General features: G+C 36.7%; 1 long non-coding RNA gene across 2 annotated transcripts in view; it reads right to left on the bottom strand.

The window, feature by feature from the left end:
- The window catches only part of LOC101747727, a 109,801-nt gene that overhangs the window by 68,301 nt on the left and 26,763 nt on the right, over nucleotides 1-14,737 (bottom strand). The window contains exons 2-5 of one of the 2 annotated variants that reach the window (XR_005858339.2): nucleotides 13,161-13,210; nucleotides 5,127-5,215; nucleotides 3,591-3,993; nucleotides 2,171-2,316 (exon numbers count right to left, since the gene is read on the bottom strand). This is a non-coding gene — a long non-coding RNA (uncharacterized LOC101747727). The remainder of the gene's footprint in view (nucleotides 1-2,170; nucleotides 2,317-3,590; nucleotides 3,994-5,126; nucleotides 5,216-13,160; nucleotides 13,211-14,737) is intronic. The other variant, XR_005858340.2, reaches the window with a different exon arrangement.

The raw sequence follows: 14,737 nt of genomic DNA, 5'->3' as shown, positions 1-14,737 counted from the left end.
AGCATTTCAGATTGTCAAATCACTGAAAAGAATTCAAGGTCATGTTTTCTTTCACTTTTAATATTTCAAAAATGTTGTATACCTATAAGACAGATAGTTTTGGTGTTTCAAAGACTTTTAAAACTAGATTTCACTAGCTTAAAAATCCCTAAATGTTTATGGAAACACTCTCATGCTCTCCTCTTGTCTCTCCCTCTCTCAAAAAATCGGTAGCATGGAATGACATTTTGATATCCCTTTTCTTAAGAGTACAAAAGATTCTTCCTTTTCACTTTTCTCCTACTTTCTCTTTGGATGAAGTAACTTCCAAAAGGATTGAATAAAGCTATTCTTCAGATTGAGAACAAGTAATAACAGGCAATAGGATTTTTTTCTAGTTAATCAAAATCTCAAAAATGTGAGAAGAGAGAGATTCCCACAGTAAGTTATTGTTTTTAGGATGATAAAAATAAGAAATATCACAAAGAAGAAAAATATAGTTTTGCATGATTTTAGTTTGGAAAATATTATTCAATAACTTTACTGATGTCAGACAGCTTTAATCAAAGACTTTTCTTGAGAAAATTCTCATGAATAAGCTTTTTTTCCCCCTTGATGATTAATAAAGAGCATTGCAGTGGTAGAGCAGTCTAAAATGAAATCTTCAGTGAAAGTCAAGCCAAAAATGATGCTATAGAGAGATTATGAATGCATCATAGCCATCATATCCTTTTAACAACTAGTAATCCAGAAGTGGCTGTTTTTAAAAGAAGATTTTACAAGCAGTTTCACCTCTGAAACAGTTCTGGGAATATTGAAGCCTTGAAGGTTATCTGAGATAACGAAGTTGGTGGACGCCTTATCCAAGGAGGAAAAAAAAAGTACATATCTACACTATTGCTGTTTTTATTAGATGCTATAAAAACCAGGCAAAAAGCTTGTTCAAATAAAAGACCTTGCAATTTTAATATAATTTTATTCAGGCTCTCAGATTTTGATTTCTATGAGCATAAAGCATGTAATTAACCCCTTTTTGCATTTGTTCTGCAAATCCGTTCTGTAATATATCATAGATTTAATTATGTATTATTAAACAGGTATCTTGCTCTGGCTGATTATTTTTTACTAACATATTATCTACCCTATTCCTTTATTTCCTGCAAGCAGCATTCATCTATAGCAAAGTATTTTAACTATTCTCCTTCTGAACAATCATAACTCCTCATATATGTCTTTTGGGGGGAGTTATAGAGCTGTCGTTTCAAGGGAGCTTATTCAGCTTAACTAGTCTGCATCCTCCCCTCACAAGGAAGACTTGTGAAGAACTGCAGGGTGGGTTTTTTTGTTTACCTAGGGCAGTGTGAGCAATGAAGTGCCCCAACACTGTGGGCCAAAATGTCTCCCATAATAAGTTTTCTGTTATAAAGTCGCCCTAGAGAAAAACCAACATTTTCACTTTCTCAACCTAATTGACATTCTTTTCACCCTTCAAGATGAAACAAAGGCTTACCACAACAGAGAGTTTCTATAAGGTTGTGGTTAAACACAGCAGATGGCTAAATATCACACAACATTTGCTCACTTCCCACCCCTCTCCCTCCCCCCAAGATGGGACAAGGAAGAGAGCTGGAACCAAAATAAAATTTGTGGGTTGAGATAAGAACTATTTGCTAGGACAGGAAAGGAAAATCAAAACAAGCAAACAAAAAGCAGCAATAATAAATAATAAACACAAGGCAATTAGTCATCGCCCACCCTCTGGCTGACACCCAACATAGCCCATTAGCAATACAAGGACTCACCACTTACTGACCGACATTCAGAAATCCTCTAACAGTAACCAGCCTCTGCTCAACACCCCACAGCTTTATAGCCTTCCACACGATGGAATAATCCCTAGCCTAATTTATCCCACCTGCTCTGGCTCTGCCCCTGCTGAGTGGCCCTGCCTGGTCCCAGGTGTGCTCCCATTATTCAGCAACAACCAAACACTGGTGTGGTATTAACACCGTCTTGGCTGTAAACCAGGACCAAAGGTGCACTGTGTGAACAATTCCTAACTCAGTGGGCCTCTGTTTGCTCCCTATCAGTATGTTGCACATTGCAGTGAGCTGGCGAAAACATTCCAACAGCCCCACCGTTACCAAAAAAAAGAGATGAATTTACATAACTTAAAGATGTGATTACTTACTGTGCTGTCTGATGCTGGCCCCCAGAACTAGTAGCCTACAGAGTTTGGATTGTGATTTAAAGAGATCCTTAATGGTCCTTCTGAGACAGCTTCCCACGTTGTTCAAGTGTGGCTGCTGGTCCAGATAGTAGAGTCCAGCTCAGCGTCTGCTGATTAGAATATCAACTTGAGATGTTGCTCTTTCTTCCACTATGATACCATTTCTCAGTCTAATCATTCTTCATCATTATGATAATTTAAAAAAAAAAAAAAATCTAGTTTAAAGTTATCCTTTGCTGAATTTAACTTTGCAACCTGCTATTATATCTTGAATAGTTCTCATCTTTCCTTTTGTACCAGTTTGGCATTTATCAGCAATTACAAAGTTATTTAAGTGAGATCTGCCTATTTCATTCTTCAATTTTACCTCACAAATCCCCTTTATTTATTGTAGGATGAGCCTTTACAATCACATTTGTCTGGTAGACATTAACTAACTTATATAGTAACAAAAGTAAGAAAAGTACGATAGAAGAAGAAAATTCTTAGTGTTGACAATGCCTTTTAGAGCACTACAATTTTGGAAGTCTTAATATACTTAATATTACTTAATTTTTGAAGATCAAAGTCCCTATTTAAAGGTCAAGATATTAGTTGCTTGTTACAATTCAATATATATATATATATATTTTTTTTACAAGTTAATAGGTAAACGTGTAAATGTTGTCATTGCTTAAGTTGATTTGGGTTGTTGCTTAAGGCTCACGCGAAGGGAAAAGAACTAGTCTTGCAAATATCTAATTCCTAATTTTGCCAGATTCATCCACTTTATGCTCTTCCATCTTATCATTCACATCTCTGCTCCTTTTTTTCTTGCACTAGAGAAAAAGCAAAATTACTGTTCTAATTCATGCCTGTAGTCACATTCAGAAGTTCACATTCTGAACTCTGTAAAAATGCAGTGACAGAAGAACAAGACAAAAAATAGATTTTTTTTGACTGAATTATGAAGAAGGCTGGCCTTGAGAGCATGAACTTTGCTTGAGCTATAATGGGTGCAGCAGTGTATAAAATCTAAACTTTTCTCTGTAGATGAATGTCAACAGTGATTTGCTCTTTTCACAATTGATCAGATAAGTACAGTGGTGGATACACATAAAACCTTTAAAAATACCCTTTTCCAGAACATAAGCACGTACAAAATGATGACTGTTTTCCTCTTGCCCTTATTGTTACAATGTTTCTGAAGCTCAAAGAAGACCTGAGCTGCACTCAGTCAAGTTGGAAAACCAAGGCGTCTCTTCAGGAAGGTAAGTATTTTTTTGTCTTTTCCACCTGACTTATCCTTCTAAAACACAGTTCAGCAATTAAGAACAGTTTGGGAGAAAAAAAAAAAAAAAAAGAAATTTTCATTTCAAAGGCCTATTCTGCCACAGAATACCTGAAAATAAGGATCTGTGAGGCATCCCAGTTCTGTGTTTGTCTCTTGGGGCCCAGAGATTGCCAGGACCACTCTGGGAAGGAGCTACTGGGTGCTGAGGTGGGAGAGTTGAAGCAGGCTCTCTCTGTAACTCTAGATGCTCCCCCATACACGTGTGAGCTGAAAACTTCAGGAGCTTCATTCTGCTCATGAGGAATTTGCAGCTCTGGAGCAGAGGCTGTGTCCAGAGGGATACGAAAGTCAGATTTGCCAAAGGTTGTGCTGGAGTGAATTCATGTTATCCACATACCAACAGTTGCAGTCTCTGAAGTCAACTCACAGCTGAGTCCTAGAGCTGAGTCGCAGCCCATCTTGTATCCCACTCTCCTGGGAATTCCTCTTTGTAAATTTGAGATTACTGTTGCTAGAAACAAAGAAAGAGATAATGATGTCTATGCAGCCAGTCTCATGTTTCTTTTCTTTGCCATTTTAAAAAGAACAAAAAATCATTTTTATTTTTTTTCTCCCTTTGATTGCTTCTTTTGTATGTGAACTGTCTCTGTAGGCTGAAATTCTCAGACTGTCAGGACACTGTGCCCCAGGAGCAAAGAAAGAATGGGCAATGGCCACACAGTGAGACTAGGATGACAGAAGGATGCATGCTGGTATGCTTAGTGGCTGGATTTGAAACAACTACTATGATCCTCTTCACTTACAGTCTTTCACGAGCAAGATAATGTATTTTGTCTTAGTTGCTCATATGAAGCTTATTTCTCATTACCCTCCCAACTCCTTGTAAAAAGGTTCAAGAGAACCAGTTTCTATCCTTAACAACAACTAAAAGCAACAAAAATACATGCACAAAAAAACCCCACAAGGGATACAAAATCGCAGATGGCACAACTTAAAGCTCTGTATGAAGCTGTACCAAAACAAAATCCCAGTGCACACTCATACTAATCACCAACTGTATTCTCCTTTTCTTCTCCAGCAGGAGCAGAACTGTCCTGTTGTTCTAGGTCAGTTTGGTCTATGGCCTGAAGATATTTTATGCACGATGATATGCAGGTGTATTACTTAAAATGAAAAGCAGATAATCATGCCATTTACAATAACATCAAAATTCCACTCAGAATTAAAGTTGCATCTGTAAACAGTGAAAAGAAAAACAGTGAATATCCAGTATGTAAAAAAGTAGTATTTACTATCAAAATTTCTCCACCCCACTAAATAATGAGTTTTGAAGTACAGAAGGGTAGCCATACGCCAAATTTTCAGTATGCTTGAAAACACTGAAGAATTTTTCATAGGCTGGTAGCTGGAAAACTATTCATAGGGGGATATAGGTTTGTGACAACTCCTAGACTCACAGTTTCACAAAGAAAAATAATTCAGCTCTAAGGCTTTAAATATATTTTGCAAGTTTATTCACTTGGAAGAATTCATCCAGCTCTAATGAGAACTGGGGTGTATGGGAGCTTGACCCTTCTCAGTAGAAAGAGGCTGTAATAATTTCAGCCTTGATAAAACAGCCTCCAGGTTGTGGTAATATCTTACCTGGTGGTCAAACTAACTCTTTATGCTAAAGCTGGAAACAGGCGTATTAAACCACACAGCCGGGCATCTGGATGCCAACCTACATCTTCCTGTGACAGACAGAGAAGGTATGAAAGAACATCTTGCTGATCAAACTTTTACTTACACATTGCAGATAAAGAACTACCTGGAAAGCACTTAACTATGCTTTGTTTGCAGTGCTTGAAATCCTTGAAGGCAGCATGAGAAACAAAGGTAATATCGCTTGCACGTGCTTTGTTTATTGCCAGTGATAAAACATGCACTTACAGGGAAGGAGATGGCATAAAAGAATAGTGTTAGAAAAATAAATTGCTGATAAAAACCAGTTATTTTGTAACCAAAAGTATGAGTTAAACCTTACACTTAGATTTCTTCAGAGCTTTATAGAGAGAAACTGCAGACATTCATAGAGTGATCTAGTTAATTCCTTTTTTTCATGCAAAACCAGGCAGTGGATTTTTATTTTATTTTTTTAAGAAAATAGAGATTGGACATATGAGAATTATGCCAGAAATAAACTATATTGCTACTGTGAAAGTAATTTAAAATCTTTCTTACAATATATTAGGAATCCTAGTATTTCCATAGAAAATGTAAAATAAATTGGAAAATATAAACTAGCTCCATTATCACCCTGGACACACACAACAACCCAGCCTGCTAAGATAACAAGTGAAGAAATGTGAAAACATTGACTTTATAACAAGGGGAGGTGTTATTTTCATTGAGGTAAATGATAATGTAAACTAAATTGAGGCAATTTTTGTTCTGCATCATGTAGGAGGAAGTGTGAGCTTAAGGAAGACAGAAGCCCTGGTCTGAATAGAAGAAATTAGTTCTGCAGAGGCCAGTGGAGGAGACCAGAGGTGAACGGGGGACAGAAGAATGGGGAGAAAGCACCAGGGACAGGGAGTACCATGAATGCTCAACACCATGATCTAGGAAACATCACAGGAAATTAGATTCCCCTGCAGCAACAAATAAAGTCTTACCAAACCTTGTTTCACCATCATATAAACATTACACCATCACTGTTCGTTTGTGGTCAACATACAGTTAATTTAACATATCCTGGAGCTGTGTTAGTACTAAACTTACTACATGTGACAATTGATAACTGTCTGCGTGACTGTGCTTTGATGTCTCATGGCTACCAAGATAGATACCTGCCCTACTGTAAAGACTCCTGTGTCCAGGCCCTTCAAAAAAACAGCTGGTGTGGGGAAAAGATCCCACCCCAAGTGCCTGCCAAGTGCTCAGAGGGAAGTAAAGCAGGGAGAACCTGCTGCTTTCAAGACATGAGAGAAATGTATCGGGAGGAAAAGAATGGTGACATCCAAACACTACAAAGGACCGGTGTTACAAGTGTCTGTGCAGGTGAAAAAAAAAAAGAAAAAAAAAGTGATAAAAATACCAGCCAACTTCTTTGTAGAACATTTCAAACACTGTCATGCAGGCTGAGGCTACCACATCTGCCAGAAGGGTCAGCAAGTCAGAAATTTGTTCAAGGCATATGCATTCATATTTTACACAGGACAAAAAGAAAAAAAAAAAGCAAGCAGTATCCAGGAAATTCCTCCCTGTGTTAGACATTCAACTCTGTAGGACTGCTACTCTGCTGAAGCAGTCAGGCTGCCTGAATTTGTTGATCAGATTCACCCATGGACTACATGATACAGGTGCAGGCACAAGCTGTTTTCATTAATATCACGACTTGCCAGGGGAAACTAGTATGAGGCAAAACCCAGCAGGGTTAAGATAAAAATCTGTCATGTTTTCTACAGATCTTACTCTTGAGAGATGTCTGCCCCCTAAAACAAAACAAAACAAAAATCTCATTAGACTTCAGGATTTTTATCCCAATAGTTGTTATTTAGCTCTTAGGAGAAATCTTGCAAGACAAATGAGACTGACTCTGGTTGAAAAAGTCCCTGAGAGCATGCTGTCAAACCAGTTAGACTGCATGAGAAATTTCAAAGCTCAGGCAGAGGATGAAGCATGTGGTAAAAAGCCTGAAGTAGCTCAGGTCCCACACAAAACCTCTGTGAGTGGAAGGAATGACATTAATTCTCCCAGACAGGGAAAAAATGAATATGAGCAAAAGACATCTCAAGGGTGACACCTGTGACAGTTCTGGGATGGGTAAGAAGTGAGAGCAGTCAGATGGGACACATGAGGAGGCTGCATCTCAGTGGGACAGTGACTTTTTCTGAAATTAACCTCTATGATCTCTCAGCTTCTTCTGTAATTGTAGATAAGGGACAATGGTGAAGAAAAATGCAAGGACTTTGACAAACAGCCATCAGATTAAACAGTTGAATGCAGACATAGAGTTGTCATATTGGAATTTAGAAATATGGCCCTGTGCATAGTCACCATTTTATATGCACAATATAAATAATGAATAGCAGTTTGGATTTGGCACATTCCTATGAAGTGTCACTTTGACTTTCTACTGCTTTGCATGAATACATAAAACAATAAACTCTAGAGACAGCTCATGGTAGCTGTGCTAGTTCTTGCTATTCATAATCTCTCCTGAGATTACTCCTGTTAGTAATTTTTCTGCTTGATACTTCTGAAAATACTTTTTATAGCATATTTTTATTTTCAGTTGCAAGTAAATATTGTATTTAGATAACTCAGTTGCCTATACAATTTTCTTGCAAAATTGTATCATTTTAATCATCTGCAAAACAAATCTTTCCTCTTTCAAAGGAATAGGAACTTTTAACATAACTTTTAACATAACTTTTAATGGCATGGTGTCATGGTGTTTATCATCAGTCTTCTGTAGCACTCTCAGGCAAGAAAGTGTGGACAAAGCTCAGAATGATCTCTCTGCTGTTTTCCTGTGCCCCACACTCATGGGAGAAGCAGCAAATCAAAGGCAGGCTCTAAGAAAAGCCTTTCTGAAATACTTTCTCTCATTCTTCTTCCTCAGTCACTTACCACTGTAGTGTTCGATTTTTTCTCAGAGTTTTGAGATTGTCATACCTTAACTCATTTCCCTTTGAATTAATTTCAACTTTACAGTAGTCAACTTGTAATTTCTTTGGTATTGGTCAAACCAGTCCTTTATTTCTATTACCCATTCACCCCTGACATTATTATTTTTTTATTTAGTAACCCCTGATTATAAATCAGAGTATATTAACCCACTGTCTTTCTTTATTACACTCAAGAAATCAGCTAAACTATCAATGAAAGTGTTCCCATTCTCCATGACAGTTAAACTTTCTTTCCAAGGAAATCTCCACTACTGGATTGAATATCATGAGTAAACTCACCTGTTCTACATGTGAGACAAAATATAGTTGAAATTCCAAATTCTTCAAATGAAAAAATCAAATATTTCAGCTGTGACATTCTTCAAAGGAAAATTCTAACACAATGTACTTATCACAGACACGTAACATGTTCTAGGTCAGATGGGAAAAAAAAGTAAACAAAAAAAAAAACAAACAACAAGAATGAAATTAAAGCAACTAATAAGCAACCAGTCATCTTTAAAATTGGTTGTTAAATTCTGCCAGTTGAATAACAATGCCAAGACATGTGATATGAATTTCATTTCTACAAAACGTGCTGTTGCTAGAAGTTAGTTTCAACCAGCATGTTGCTCAGCAATGATAATGCATCACAATGGAAGTGCTCTGCAAAACTGTTAATAAAAAACAATCATTCTGTTACTCAGATTCCAAAGTTTACTCCTCCTAGGAGAAACATATCTTCAGTTTTCTTGTCTCAGAATCTGTCAGTTTAGGATGGGTAACCTCAGGGAATGGGAAATGCCATATAATATGACTGGTGAAGCACTGTGCTAAGACTTAGGCGACCCAGGTTATATTCTAGGCTGTGACACTTATCCTTTGGATGATCTTCTGGAAGTTTCTCACTTTTCCATACCTTATCCCAAGCACATTTTCCATGAGAATGATGTCTTTCTCAGTAAAATACCCAGAAAATAATGAAGGAAAAAGGTTTCTAAACTGTCCTGGTTTTCTTCTCATTCTTCCTTGATTGCTCATTGCTTTTAACAGCAGGATTATTACAAGTGAAATCCACATAAATCCTAAGGACCTGATGCTAGTACTAGTGATTCTTCAGATTGTCCTTTAAAAAAGCAGGTTTTTTTCAACAAAATTTTCTTGGAATCAAAACATTCCAATTGCCTTTGCACACAAATGAAATTACACTCTGCTTCCCTTTCCCTCCTATGTATCAGTATCTTTCCTGAGCTACCCTTCCCAGATTGCATTTCTGACTCTCTGTGATTGAACCATCTATTAGATACATCCTAACGTGCCCCACTAATATGTGAGGGAAACTGAGAAATAATTTATTTTACTAAAAGTTTTATTCTGAATTCCTTTATAAACCTGACAGATTATGGCCTCCAAGGGTCAGGTGTTCTCTTTTTACAAGACAACAAACACATGGCAATTCTTGTTATAGCAACACTGAATCCATGGTCTATTTTAGAGTGGTACTTATCTACTAACTAAGTGTTCTTTGATCTAATTTAAGGATTTTTAAATATATATCTATAACATAAAAGAATCATAACCTGGAGACATGTGGAGGACTCAGTAGTAAATAAGCATGTTTATTTTATGGCAAATTCCCCGAACTTAAAAGAAAATAAGAGATAAATCACAGTCTCTATAATTAAATTAAGAAGACTGACAGGGCTGGAAATATAAACCTTGCAGAAACTAGGCTGGATGAAGTAGGGTATACTTTATCAAGATGAGAGAGACATTTTTTTAATCTTATTACTACAAATGATAATAAAGGAAAGTACTTAGAATGTTTAGAAATGTAGAATCATAGAAGACCTCTAAGATCATCTAGTTCAACTGTGGGCCCAACACCCCCATGCCCACTAACCATGTCCCCCAGTGCCACACACACATTTCTCAAACCTCCAGGGACGGTGACTCCTCCACCTCCCTTGGGCATCTTGTTTCAATACCTCACCATTCTTTCTGAGTTTTTTTCCTAATATCCAACCTGAACCTCCTCTGGTGCAGCTTAAGGCCATTTCTTCTCATCCTATGACTGTTACCTGGGAGAAGAAGCTGACCGCAACCTCATCACAACCTCCCTTCAGGCAGTTGTAGAGAGTGATAAGGTCTCCCTTGAATCTCCTCTTCCCTAGACTAAACAATCCCAGTTTAGAATAAGACAGTCCTGACAAACAGAAGATTTTCTTCTGCATAGTTACCCTGTGACTGAAGTTTGAATATCAGCTATTCTCCTTCCTTATAATTTCATATTATATGTGTTACCTAAGGTCATAAGAGGTGATCCAATTACTCCTGTGTCAGTGATCTAAGCATTTCATTTCAGACTCACAATCTCATATAAGAAAAAATGAAATGAGGGAAGTGTTCTGGGAGTAAACTTGAGAGTTAAGAAAGCAGGAAAAATATTTTAGTAGGTTTTCAGGGAGAAAGGGAGACATTCTTCATAACTAATGTTTGGTCTCATATAGGAGAAATCTTGTATTTATGTCCTCTAACATGTGGACTTTGAGCCAGAAATCTTTTTTTCTAGTCTATTATTTAAAAAATATTGTCCTTTTTAAAATGCAACAGATGTTTTGATTCACTTTGCTTATGCATTTCTGATGCTGAAATTTATCATTCTAAATAGTATATACCTGACCAACAATCTAAAAAGTGTTTGGAACCAAGGGATACCAACAAGCTTTGGATTCAGCAAAGAGACGCTACAGTACAGGGGATGTCTTTTCTTCACTGTGCTTTTCTTGAAGCTGACAGTAATAATGAACAGTAAACTTGTGGGGTTTTTTTTTATTTTTTATTTATTTTTTATTTTTTAATAAAGTAGAGCCTTTAATTTAAATGAATTACACAGCCTAATCTCTGTTTCTCATATACCTTCCTGGACTTCATTATGATCATTAAGAGGGAAAAATAACTCCTATAATTTCTTACTCTCCTACTTTTAGACTAATCAAATTAAACATAATTTATATCAATATAATTATCTTAACTAGAACTCATTTTCTTCTGTGTTTTTTTTTCCTGTGGTTCTGTTTCACAATCTGTGTATAAGCAGTCATTGTTTTTCCAACATGGAAGGTTATTTCCCAGGCACTACTGATTCTCTTATCCACACACACATGGATACAGACTGTTTGGCAGATTTTTCTACTTATTATTTAGTTGATTGTTTAGTGCTTCTGGTGAGTCTGGCATATCTAAGGCAACAGGAGTTCTGCTTGTCTGTATTTCCCCTGTAGCCTGTTGTGATGAGGAAGGCATTACTATATCATCTCTTGCAGGGGACTTTCAATTTGCCAACTGACTGCAAAGAAAATCTGTTCAAAGGATCTTATAATTGCTTTGGTTTAAAAGACATAGATGCACAAAAGCAAAAAGGGTATTTACACTTCAGGAAGTGTGTTGGGGGGGAAAAAAAAAAGGTAAAGTAGGTATTAAACCCCAACTAGGAACTGATATATCCTCATATACAGGTCACTCAAATACTCAAACTCATGCTTTCTTTAATTTTAATTTTCCAAAGGCTTTTGGGCTAAAGTCCTGTATACCCTTGGTTGTTCACTGCAAGACTTGTACAAACCAGACTGAGGTAAGCTACTGAAGGGCTGATCCTTACTACATTCTCATTTTAGATTATTTAAATTATAAGCAGTTGCTATGAGTAAGACTTTCTTAACCAGAATTTATTTGTGCAATCTTTCCAGTAGTTTTGCTGTATAATCTGTCATAACCACTCTTTATTTTTCCAGTATGGAAGGTTATTTATGAACACTGAGTCCTTATCCATCTTTTGTGTGATTGGTCACAGTTTTAATTGATTATAAGTTTACTAAGTAAGAGGAGGAGCTGCTGGCAAAAGTTGTCTGTTGGGGGGTTGATATAATGCAGAAGACAGAGCAGTTGCCATGACTCGTCACACTGCTTTTTTCATCTATACTATTCACACTATTCAGTGATGAAGCTGATCATACATAATCACAGAATCACAGAATTATTTGAGTTGGAAGGGACCATTAACGTTTTCATGTGGTTCAATCCCCTGCAATGAATAGGAATACCTACTGCTCAGAGCCCCTCCAGCCTGACCTTGAGTACATTCAAGGACAGGGCATCCACTGCCTCTCTGGACAGCCTGTTCCAGTGACTCACCACCCTTATTATGTTATTCCTCCTTTTAGTTTGAAAACATACAGAAAAAAATTCCTGGAAAGCCAAGAACAGAATGTACATATTGAGTCTGCTGTTTCAAATATAGGACTACCATTTTACTGATAATTACTAAAGGCAAACTTGCCAAAAGGGTCAAACAACTCCAAGTTTATTGTGGTACTGAATTCTTTGAGTATTAACTGTAGGAGTGAGTGTTGTAGAAAGTATGCTCCCAAATCCTTAACATTCAGAACAGACTAGCCTAATAGCAAAAGAATTCCAGTATTTGGGGCAGACCAGAAGAATGTCAGTATTTGGGACAGACCAGAGAAATGCCTGGTTCAGAAGTCTGTCTCTGTTACTTGAAGTGGAAGCTTTTGAGCATGGAGGAAAAATGGCATTCTGTGTTATTTTATAACATAACATTACAGATTAGACATGGTTAGATGTGATGCTTGATACAGTATACCACAGCACTGGCAAACCTCTGAATATCAAGCAAATCTTCTGAAACTAACAGCTGTTAGAAATATAAGCACCACTGCTTTTATCCATTCAATGAGTCATTTTTGTCTTCATGTGATAATTTTTGCATTTGTTTTACAAAAACAGCTACTGTGCACAAGCTTTTTTTCAATAATATTTAAGATAAACAAAAGCAAAAAAGAAAACAAAACAAGAAATGCTCACATCTCAAATACAGGCAATATAGGTGAATTTCTACTCAAACACTTGCATAAATATTAAAATATCCTTATAGGAACTTCAAACTTTAACAACTTATCTTCCCTCAGTTTTGCAGTTTACCTAACATCCATAAATAAATTACCTTTGGTCTTGGAGCATTTAATAAGTGCTTCATGGAAGATGTATAAGCCACTGAAAAAAAGGAGAGGAACTTGTAAGTGTATTGCATCCATAATCACAGAAGTTATGACCTTATGGCCACTCCCAGTCTTAGTGTATTTTTGAACATGAAACCAGTAGAAATTACAACATAAAAACTATGTGACTTCTCAATGAGCTTTTTAACTTTGGGGAAGTAGAAGAGAAATGAAAGTCTTTGAGGCTACTTCTTCTAAGCTTATAAGCTACGGTAAATAAGGCAACTATTTCTATAAACTTGGCCAGTGATATATTTGAACATGAAATCCTGTTTTTAAAGCCTGCCCTTATAAATTTACAGATGTAAAATTATCTTTTTTTTTTTTTTTTTTTGTGGAGGTTGAAGCTTTTGTAGAAGTGAATATCACAAGCTTTGCCTTTGGGCAAAAACACTTACATAGCTTTAGTGTGAAAAAAAAAGGGCTTTGTGTTCCTGCCCCATGACCTGAATTTGATATGAATAATGCTTTTTAACATTTTCATAAATGTAAATTAAATGCCAAGCCATAGCAGCAGTCATTATGAATAATTAAAAAGCATTTAGCAACTTTGTGACTGAAGATCATTGAACTGGTGCAGCTTTCCATGACATCAGTTTAATGACACCACTTATTCCCATTGGTGCTATACTAACACTATGCTGGTACAGGAGAGCAGAGACAACATTTGATTCTTCAGGGTACAGATGGGTAAATGTTTAGGGTTGTTCTTAAGTGTTTTTTAAACCCTGTAGTCTTCTACTATGAAGCTCTTTCCAATACAGTTGGCTGATTCCTACAAGGGTGAGTGTTTCCTGGGACATATTACCTAAGTGTGTACAGGCACGTAATATTATCTCTACTGCTTTACTTAATTGCACATTTTATCCAGAGAATTCCCCTGAGCTATTCATCTCTCATACTGATGCTGTTTAAACTTTTTCTGTTCTGTCTCCCTATCTAATTCTCCTAAGTACTGACTCACCACTGTGTAGCATTAGCTTTCTACTATGTGCAACTTTGCTGTAATACATGGATATAAATTCAAAAGCAGTAGAATGATATATCATGTCTGTCATGCATGAATTACACTTTGGGTAACACACAAATGCCCCAAGCAGTGCTAAATACATGGCTTTACCATTTAATGCCCTTTTATTTATACCTCAGTGTGTAAATTACATCTTGTATTAATCACTGCTTATTTTACCTCAGAAAAGTAAATAAACATTAAACTTAATCCTCTACACTAAATTTTGTTTTAGGCACAGGATTTTTGCCAGTCTTAATTCTTGAGTACCTTCTCAGCTTGAACTTTAAAAAGCAGCAAGTCTTTTGATTCTGTCCTGGTGACTCCCTGGCAGTGCTGCAGCAGCAGAAAGGTTTTCAGTAAGTCAGATGGCTCAGTTCTTCATAAGAAACTGTATAAAACATGAGTGTTTCCTTTTTTAAATCCCCAGATTCACTGCTCTGGTTTCTATGTTTCCATGCTTCAAACAAACAAACAAAAACACTGGAGCAATCCAGTAACAGCAGGTTTCTC

This window comes from Gallus gallus, chromosome 3, assembly GCF_016699485.2.
Source record: "Gallus gallus isolate bGalGal1 chromosome 3, bGalGal1.mat.broiler.GRCg7b, whole genome shotgun sequence".
NCBI lineage: Eukaryota > Metazoa > Chordata > Aves > Galliformes > Phasianidae > Gallus > Gallus gallus.
Note: the sequence above shows the minus strand (reverse complement) of the source record. Positions and strands in the feature narration are given on the sequence as shown.